We start from the raw sequence: 9,019 nt of genomic DNA, 5'->3' as shown, positions 1-9,019 counted from the left end.
AATTAATCATAAATATTTATTGAATCATTAAATGACAATCTCTAATGGCAAGTCTAATACTACTGTAATTTTTGAAATTAAAACATTTTTATTTTTAGAAACATTTTGGGTTTACAAAAACTGAGCAGAAAGTACAGAATAGATTTATTTTAAATTGATGCCAGAATTTTTTTTACCTTCTAAATTCTACTTATGATCAGCTTCATTGTCATTATCATCATTCTAATCATCAGATTGTCTTCATTCCTTTTTTTTTCTTTAAAATCTTTACGTTTGAGACAGAAGTGTTACAGGTACACATGGGAAAGCAATACATGATCACAATTGAAAGTGAAGACAATCTAGTCAGAAAGCTTTTGCACCTGTCAGCTAATGCTGACGCTCTGATTACGATATGCTGTAGGGCTCAAAGAAATGGTAATTAGTATTCCTCTCCTTTCTCTCCCTTTCCTTCAACAGAATCCACACCAACCTCCTCATAATCCTTCTCAAGGGCAACCATGTCCTCACAGGTCTCAGAAAAATCTCCTTCCTCCATGCCCTCACCCACCTACCAGTGAACAAAGGCATGCTTGGCATACATCAGGTCAACCTGTGGTCTAGGCAAGCCCAGACCTCAGTGATGGCTGTGGTGTTGCTCAGCATGCACATAGTTCACTGGACTTTGGTCAAATCTCCACCAGGTGCCACAGTGGGAAGCTAGTAATTAATGCCAGCCTTGAAGTGGGGCACCAGTCCACAAACTGGATGATGCACTTGGTCTTGATGGTGACAATGGCGGTACAACATCTTTGGGAACCACGTCACCGTAGTGCAACAGGCAGCAGGCCATGTATTTACCACCACAAGGGTCACATTTCTCCATCTGGTTGGCTGGCTCAAAGCAAGCATTGGTGATCTCTGCTACAGAAAGCTGTTCATGGTAGGCTTTCTCTGCAGAGATGACAGGGGTGTATGTGGCCAGAGGGAAGTGAATGTGGGGATAGAGCACCAGGTTGGAACTCTGTCAGATCCACAGTCAGGGCTCCATCAGACCTCAGGGAATCAGTGATGGGGGACACTATCTGGCTAATAGGCAGTTAAGATTCATGTAGGTTGGGTGCTCAATATCAAGGTTTCTACAACAGGTGTCATAGATGGCTTCATTGTCTACCATGATGGCACAATCAGATGCTCCAGGATGGTGTGGTGGTGAGGATGGTGTTGTAGGGCTAAACTACAGTTGTGGAAACCTGGGGGTGGGGGCGGGCTGAGTAAATAGAGAATTCCAGCTTGGACTTCTTGCTATAATCAACAGAGAGATGTTCCATCAGCAGGGAGGTAAACCCAGAACCAGTTCCCCCACCAAAGCTGTGAAAACCAAGAAGCCCTGGAGACCTGTGCACTGGTCAGCCAATTTCCAAATTCGGTCCAAGACAAGATCAATGATCTCCTTGCCAATGGTATAGTGACCTCAGGCACAGTTATTGGCAACATCTTCTTTATCTGTGATAAGCTGCTCAGGGTGGAGGAGCTGGAAGTAGGTGCCAGTGCGAACCTCATCAATGACTGTGGGTTCCAGGTCTGCAGACACTGCCCTGGGCACATGCTTTCCAGCACCTGTCTCGCTGAAGAAGGTGTTGAAGGTGTCATCTCCTCCCCCAATAGTTTTGTCACTTGGCATCTGGCCAGCAGGCTGGATGCTGTGTTCTAGGCAGTAGAGCTCCCAGCAGGCATTGCTGATCTGGACAGCAGCCTGGCCAACGTGGAAGGAGATGCTCTAACACATGGTGGCTATAGGTCAGCAGGCGCAGGCAATAGTAGACACCAGGTCCCGGTTACTATCCCTGACAAGCTAAGAGTCAAGGTAAGTAATGCACCCTGTCTTCACTCTTTAGCTATGTATTCACTATTTAGCTAATTCTCCAGAAGTCTGATGGAAATTCTGAACTTGATGTTTTCCACCTTTTGATGTATAAAAGAATAGGCTAGTCAGGCACATTATCAGGACAAAATAAGAATCAAGACAATCTCTCTCATGAATGTTAATAAAGGTATACAGATGCTCAACTTTTGAAAAAATTCTTGTGTAAGTAAGTAAAAGCCAGAGGAATTGACAGGCTCCCAGACACCGCTTAAGATCCTTGTGGTTTAGTCACAAAGTCATGTCTGATTCTTTTGCAGCCCCGTGGACTGCCAGGCTCTTTTGTCCATGAGATTTTCTAGGCCAGAATACTCAAGTGGATTGCCTTTTCCTTCTCCAGAGGATCTTCCCAATCCAGGGATAGAACCCATGTCTCCTGCATTGCAGGCAGATTCTTTATTTGTGAGCCATCTTGGAAGGACAAGTTTATTGAAAGATGGATAGGAGTTTGTTTTGTGGAAAATATTAGAGTACATGCTGGAGAGGGTACAAAATAGGAAAAAAGGAGGAGTAAAATGAAAAAGACCTCAAGAGAAATGACAATTTTTTGATAAAATAATAAAAGGGAAATAAATTCTAATATTACTACTAACTCAAGTATTTTTAAACTTTCAGAAACAAGGGAAGGCTGTTGTTTCTGGAATGGAGATCATTCTGGATTTGATAGACAATCTGAGACTCAGTAGTTCTAACATTAGAATGGAAAGTATACCTGTCACTGTGATCCTTCTGTTCTGCACACAGTAAAGCAGAAATGCTTAAAAAAATACAGAAACATAACTCTGCTAACAGCATTGATATATACAGAAGAACAAATCATTTGATGTTACTTTCTTTATTAACTTACTCACATTGGCCAGTACTCCATCCTCATATAGGCTCAGACTGGAAGATGGTGGGGATTCAGTCATTGAGAGTTCATCAAGTAACATGCAAACAACAGTCCTTTCTTCTGGTTTCTACCTGTAAAAGATGCCTGGTGGTCCATAAAAATAATAATCAGCTTATGATTAAATGCATTCACATCTTTACATATATCCAAATAACAATTTTGCCTTTTCATACTGTTCATCGGGTTCCCAAGGCAAGAATACTGAAGTGGTGAAAAGCTGGCTTAAAACTCAACATTCAAAAAACAAAGATCATGGCATTCAGTCCCATCACTTCATGGCAAATAGATGGGGAAACAATGGAAACAGTGACTTTATTTTTTGGGCTCCAAAATCACTGCAGGTGGTAACTGCAGCCATGAAATTATAAGACACTTGCTCATTGGAAGAAAAGCTATGACCAACCTAGACAGCATATTAAAAAGCAGAGACATTATTTGCTATCTGTCTATTCAAAGCTATGGTTTTCCCAGTAGTCATGTATGAAAGTGAGAATTGGACCATAAAGAAAGCTGAGCCCTGAAGAAGTGATGCTTTTGAAGTGTGGTTTTAGAGAAGACTCTTGAGAGTCCCTTGGACTGCAAGGAGATGAAACCAGTCCATCCTAAAGAAAATCAGTCCTGAATATTCATTGGAAGGACTGATACTGAAGCTGAAGCTCCAATACTTTAGCTACCTGATGCAAAGAACCGACTCATTGGAAAAGACACTGATCCAGGACAAGACTGAAGGCAGGAGAAGAAGGAGAAGACAGAGGGTGAGATGGTTGGATGGCATCACTGATTTGATGCACTTGAGGTTGAGAAAGCTCTGGGAGTTGGTGATGGACAGGGAAGCCTGGTGTGCTGCAGTCCATAGGGCTGCAAAGAGTTGGACACGACTGAGTGAATGAACTGAACTGAAATAGCAATTTTAAATCTGGATAATTTAAAAGATTTTTTCAGTTGACTAATTTCAACTGGAAATCCCATTTGAGAACTGATAACATTAATAAGCCATTGACAACTGATGTTAGTTAAACCCATATTGTTATTTCTTTGAACAAGGATTAAATCAGTAAGTACAAGGATGGAAAACAAGCAAGCAAATAAACACAGAGCATGTGTACCTTTGTATTTACGAGTGAGTGATCATTTACAGAAATCCCTGAACTAAGAACGTGAATCATAGTCTACCCTAAGCTACCATAGGCCTCTAAGTTCTTAAATTGACATTATCAACCCGTAAAACTCACAGTTTGTCCAGAAAAGGCTATTAATAGAAGTTTAACAAAAAAGACAAGTGTGCATATGAAAATATTGACTTTTTGAGAGGTCCTCCAGAAGTTATCTCAGAGCTAAAGTCAAATTTGAGAACCCAGCACACAATTCTGTTGCTAAAATGCTTGTAAAGCATTGATACACCTGGATTAATGTCTGCTTTCCTCCTATTCTTCTTTCAATTTCACTTGAGATTTTTAAATTAATTTTTATTAGAGTATACTTGATTTACAATGTTTTATTATCTGTTATACAGCAAAGTAAATCAGTTATACATGTTGCAGTCTTTTTTATATTTTCCCATATAAGTTATTACAGAGTATTGACTGGAGTTACCTGTATTATACAGTAGGTCCAGATTAGTTATGTATTTTATATATAGTAGTGTATATATTTCAATACCAGTCATCCAATTTATTTCTCCCTCCATTTCCTCTTTGGTAACCATACCTTTTTTTCTACACCTCTGACTCTATTTCTGTTTGTAAGTTCAGTTGTGACTTTGTTTTTAGATTTCACATATAGGCAATATCATATTTGTCTTTGTCTGACTTACTTCACCCAGTATGATAATCTCTAGGTCCACCCATATTGCTGAAAATGGCATTATCTAATTTTTTATGGCTGAGTAATATTCCATTTTATATATATATCAGTTCAGTCACTCAGTTGTGTCTGACTCTTTGTGACCCCATGGACCGCAGAACACCAGGCCTCCCTGTTCATCACCAACTCCAGGAGTTTACCCAGACTCATGTCCATTGAGTTGGTGATGCCATCCAACCATCTTATCCTCTGTCGTCCCCTTCTCCTGCCTTCAATCTTTCCCAGGATCAGAGTCTTTTCAAATGAGTCAACTATTCACATCAGGTGGCCAAAGTATTGGAGTTTCAGCTTCAACATCAGCCCTTCCAATGAACACTCAGGACTGATCGCTTTAGGATATATACCACATCTTTTTTTATTCATCACTCCCTGCTGGACATTTAGGTTGCTTCCATGTCTGGCTATTGTAAACAGTGCATATATCTTTTCAAATTTTGGTTTTTATCTGGGTATATACCCAGGAGTGGGATTGCTATATTATGTGGTAGGTCTATTTTTAGTTTTTTAAGGAGCCTCCATACTGTTCTCTATAATGGCTCTACCAATTTACATTCCCACCAATGAAGTAGGAGGATTGCCTTTCCTCTACATCCTTTTAATGTTTGTAAATTTTTTGATAATGGCCATTCTGATCCATGTGATGTGACACCTCATTGTGGGTTTCATTTGCATTTATTTAAAACTAATTAGTGATGTCATACATGTCTTCATGTGTTCTTTGGCCATTTGTATGTCTTCTTTAGATAAATGTCTTTTCAGGCTATCTGCCCATTTTTGACTGAGTTGTTTGTCATTTTAATATTCAGCTGAACACGCAGTAAAGCTGCTTTTGTGAGCTTGGATATTGGGCCCTGATGGCAAAAACATTATTTTCCCCTTGTGACAGCTAGAGAGTTGCAGCCTCAAACCTGCCTCTGATTCATTTATCTTTTCATTACAACAAAAAGTTTGGTCAAGCATTTGAGTTTTCTGAAAGAAACAGTCTGCTTGTCCCTACTTGTTGGGAAGTCAACTGACAGTACAGTTTCAGCTAATCAGGGTAACAACCGATATGGAAGTCAACGCTCATAGAACTCTTTCCCAAGACATGTTTCTTCATGAACAGGTGCCGTGTGTTCTATGCGTGTATTTTACACTGCTTAGAAACTGCAGAGCCAGATGGCAAAAGCAGTGTTTTCCCACCTTGAGGCTAGAAGGTTGCAGACTCAAACCTGTTTGAAAAATACTCTGGTTCTTTTATCTCTTGATGTCAGCAACAACTTTTGTCTGCACCTGAGTTTTCTGAATGAAACAGGCTGCTTGCCACTCCTTACTGGGGTCTTCACATAGTAGAGTTTGGCCTAATCAGGGTAACAACAGGTGTGACAGTCAACACTCAAAGAATACTCTCTCCATACACCTTTCTTCATGGGAAATAGATGGGGAAACAGTGGAAACAGTGTCAGACTTTATTTTTTGGGGTTCCAAAATCACTGCAGATGCTGATTGCAGCCATGAAATTAAAAGACGCTTACTCCTTGGAAGGAAAGTTATGACCAACCTAGATAGCATATTAAAAAGCATAGATATTACTTTACCAACAAAGGTCTGTCTCGTCAAGGCTATGGTTTTTCCAGTAGTCATGTACGGATGTGAGAGTTGGACTGTGAAGAAAGCTGAGTGCTGAAAAATTGATGCTTTTGAACTGTGGTGTTGGAGAAGACTCTTGAGAGTCTCTTGGACTGCAAGGAGATCCAACCAGTCTATTCTAAAGGATATCAGTCCTGGATGGTCTTTGGAAGGAATGATGCTAAAGCTGAAACTCTAGTACTTTGGCCACCTCATGCGAAGAGTTGACTCATTGGAAAAAACCCGGATGCTGGGAGGGATTGGGGGCAGGAGGAGAAGGGAACGACAGAGGATGAGATGGCTGGGTGGCATCACTGACTTGATGGACCTGAATCTGAGTGAACTCCGGGAGTTGGTGATGGACAGGGAGGCCTGGTGTGCTGCGATTCATGGGGTTGCAGAGTCGAACACGACTGAGTGACTGAACTGAACTGAACTGAATACCTTTATTCATGAAAGTGTGTAGTGTGTCCTAGGTGTGTGATTTACACTGCTTGGAAACTGTGAGGTAAGTAAGGTAAGTTGTTTTTGAGAGCCTGGGTACTGGGCCCTGATGGTAAAAACAGTATTTTCTCCCTGTGAGAGCTAGAGAGTTGCAATTTGAAACCTGCCAGAAAAGCAGTCTTGATCATTTATATCTTAATTACAGCAAAATCTTTGGTCAAGCATTTGAGTTTTATGAAAGTAACAGGCTGCTTGTCACTGCTTGCTGGGAAGACATAGATAGTACAGTTTTGCCTAATCAGGGTAACAATAGGTATGGCAGTCAACATTGAAAGAACACTCCCCCCAGATGTCTTTACTCATAAAATGGTGCAGTGTGTTCTAGGTGTATCTTATACACTGTTCAGAAACTGCAGGGAAAGCTGCTTTTATGAGCTTGGATCTTAGGGACTGATGGTAAATTCGGTATTTTACACTTGTGAAAGCTAGATAGTTGCGGCCTCAAATCTGCCTTGGAAAAAACCTCTGGTTCCTTTATTTCTTCATTGCAGCGACAACTTTGGTCAGCATTTGAATTTTTTGAGTGAAACCGACTGTTTGCCATTCCTTGCTGTGAAGTCTTCACACAGTACAGTTGACTTAATCAGGTTAACAGAGGCCATGGCAGTCAAAACTCACAGAACTCTTGGCTCAGACACCTTTTCTCATGGAAGGGTGCAGTGTGTCCTCATTGTGTCTTTTACACTGCTCAGAACCTGCAGGGAAAGCTGCCTTTGTGAGCTTGGTTATGGGAGCCTGATGGCAAAAGCAGTATATTTCCCCTGTGAAAGTCTGAGAGTTCCAGCCTCAAACCCACCCAAAAAGCACTCTGCTTCACTTATCTCCTTATTACAACAAAAACTCTGGTCAATCATTTGAGTTTTCTGAAAGAAACAGGCTGCTTGCCAGTAGTTGCTGGGAAGTCTTCAGAAAGTTCAATTTTGCATAATATGGTAATAAATTGTATGACAGTCAACACTTATAGAACATTCTTTCCAGACATCTTTACTCATGAAAGGGTGCAGTGTGTCCTTGTTGTGTCTTTTACACTGCTCAGAAGCTGCGGGGAAAGCTGATTTTGTGAGCCTGGATGGTGGGACCTGATGGCAAAAGCAGTACTTTTCTCCTGTGAAAGCTAGAGTTGCAGCCTGAAACCTGACAGGAAAACACTCAAGATCATTTATCTCTTCTTTACAGCAAAAGCATTATTTTTACCCCTGTGAGAGCTAGAGAGGGCAGGCCACAAGACCGCCAGAAACACACTCTGGATCATTTATCTCTTCATTGGAGCAAAAAATTTGGCCAAGCATCTGACTATTCTGAAAGAAACAGGCTACTTGCTACTATATGCTCATAAGTCATCAGGCAACGCAGTTTCACCTAATCAGGGTAACAACAGGTATGGAAGTCAACACACACAGAACACTCTCCTAGACATCTTAACTCGTGAAAGAGTGCAGTGTGCCCTAGCTGTGTCTTTTACACTGCTCGGAAACTGCGGGGAAAGCTGCTTTTGTTAGCCTGGATATTGGGGCCTGATGGCAAATGCAGTATTTTCCCCCTTTGAAAACAAGGGAGAGTTTCAGCCTCAAACTTGCCAGAACACCACCCTGGATCATTTCTCTTCATTACAGCAAAACCTTTGGTCAAGCAAATTTGTTTTATGAAAGAAACAAGCTTCTTGCCACTCCTTGCTGAGAAGTCGTCACAGTACAGTTTGGCTTAATTAGGGTAATGATGTGTGTGGCATCAACATATACTAAACATTCTCCCCAGAAATCTTTTCTCATGGGAGGGTGCAATATGTCCTAAGTGTGTTTTGTACACGGCTCAGAAACTTCAGGGAAAGATGCTTTTTTTGAGCCTGAATATTGGGGCCTGATGGCAAAAGCCATACTTTACCCTATGAGAGCTAGAAAGGTCAGCCTCAAACCTGTCAGAAATACACTCTGGATCATTTATCTCTTCACTGAAGCAAAAAATTTAGTCAAGCATATGACTATTCTGAAAGAAACAGGATGCGAGCCACTACTTGCTAGGACGTCATCAGACAGTATAATTTTGCCTAATTAGGGTAATAACAGATATGACAATCCCCACTCACAGAAAACTCTTCTCAGACATCTTTACTCATGAAAGGGGCAGTGTGTCTTGGTGTGTCTTTTACGCTGCTCAGAATCTGCAGGGAAAGTTGCATTGCTGAGCCTGTATATTTGGGCCAGACGACAAAAGCAGTGTTTTCCTCCCTGTGAAAACTAAAGCGTTCCAAC

At 41.1% G+C, this 9,019-nt stretch overlaps 1 pseudogene; it reads right to left on the bottom strand.

Annotated features, from left to right (window-relative positions):
• Positions 1 to 421: 421 nt before the first annotated feature.
• LOC129622424 (tubulin alpha-1B chain-like) lies at positions 422 to 1,768 on the bottom strand (annotated as a pseudogene).
• Positions 1,769 to 9,019: the final 7,251 nt, after the last annotated feature.

Source organism: Bubalus kerabau, chromosome 11, assembly GCF_029407905.1.
Source record: "Bubalus kerabau isolate K-KA32 ecotype Philippines breed swamp buffalo chromosome 11, PCC_UOA_SB_1v2, whole genome shotgun sequence".
Lineage (NCBI taxonomy): Eukaryota > Metazoa > Chordata > Mammalia > Artiodactyla > Bovidae > Bubalus > Bubalus kerabau.
The sequence above is the reverse complement of the archived record's forward strand: the minus strand, read 5'-3'. Positions and strand labels throughout refer to the sequence as shown.